Source organism: Aplysia californica, unplaced genomic scaffold (assembly GCF_000002075.1).
Source record: "Aplysia californica isolate F4 #8 unplaced genomic scaffold, AplCal3.0 scaffold00059, whole genome shotgun sequence".
Taxonomy (NCBI): domain Eukaryota; kingdom Metazoa; phylum Mollusca; class Gastropoda; order Aplysiida; family Aplysiidae; genus Aplysia; species Aplysia californica.
In genome coordinates this window covers 516,579-517,845 of record NW_004797329.1, presented here as the reverse complement: position 1 = coordinate 517,845, position 1,267 = coordinate 516,579, and the positions used below count along the sequence as shown (strand labels likewise).

Below are 1,267 nucleotides of genomic sequence, written 5' to 3'. Positions count from 1 at the left end.
CCCCCACTTCCATGGGTCAGCCACAACTGCCATGTTCTTCCAAAAAACATGTCTGTCAAAGAATCAACAATAGAAGAGAAACTCATGAAAATGCAGTTACACAACTTTGCACTCAGAGAAAATTTATGCACACTGAATAAAATCAACATTCCAAGCATGAACCACCTTCGAATTTGTAACAGTTACCTCTTCAATCATAAGTTCAGTATGTCGTCCGTCCTGTGAAAAGTTTTCTTTTGCGAGAAAGATGAGTATTCGATCACTCAGGGGTACTGGTCTACAAGAATGCCTTTGGCGTGGGTCGATACAGCATTCCTTAGATTGCGTAGATTCTCAAATGCTGTCCACTCAACTGGTCATTCTACGAACCCAAAGGATGAAAATCTAGCGTGTTGGGGTCGGGGTTGTGGGGTCCCCAAACACGAGCTTGACGACGTCCGACGACTCTCTTGTAAAAGAGATCTTCAGTCCACCGAAGAATTTTTCCCGCTGTATGAGATGTAGCGCCATCTTGTTGGAAGCTTTGTTTCATAATAATAATAATAATTGCTTTTATAAAGCGCATATCCATGCTTAACACTATGCTCTAGCAGTTTACAACAAGGTTTACCCCAGCAGACCCTAGAATTCTCAGAAACATTCTTGGCTTCCCGGGAAGTAAACGGTGCAAGCTGCGAATTGCACGCGCTTAAATTCTAACAAACTGACAATATCTTTCGCTCTCTATAACTGGATACCGATTACTCCCTTTGTGAAGTGAGGAAAATTTGTGTAAAGTGCCTTTCTCAAGGATACAACGTCTAGTCCCAAACGAGATTCCAACCCATAACCTTACGATTGCGATTGCGAGAGCTTAACCTGAAGCTCCAGCTATTTTAGGGACCTATTTTGTGACAGAATTTAACGCAAACGCCTTTTTCCGTTTCGCTCCATTTCATAGTGACCGTTAATTGTAAGATTTAAAAAGTGTTTTATTTAATGTGCATATATTGTTCATCGAGCTTCAGATCAATTATGGTAAAGATTTTCCGTCAACCGCTCGACTTATGGAGATTTTTGTGGTTGTCAGGTTTTTTGGAACACCTAGTACAAACAATCTCCCATATTTCCCTCATTTGAAGCAAATGAGCAGTAGCTGATAAAGTTGATTTACAATTACCTCAAACCTTTCTCTTTCTTTCCGGCGAAAAGTGGCCGTTATCACAGCGAAACTAGGAAAAACTCCTCCTGAACTTTATTTCTGTTCACCGATTACCACTCGCCCCCC

The 1,267-nt window shown here is 41.3% G+C and overlaps 1 protein-coding gene across 10 annotated transcripts in view; it reads left to right on the top strand.

Moving 5' to 3' along the window:
• LOC101856787 (fibroblast growth factor receptor 4) overlaps nucleotides 1–1,267 on the top strand; it is a 263,607-nt gene that overhangs the window by 178,973 nt on the left and 83,367 nt on the right. The window lies entirely within an intron of this gene.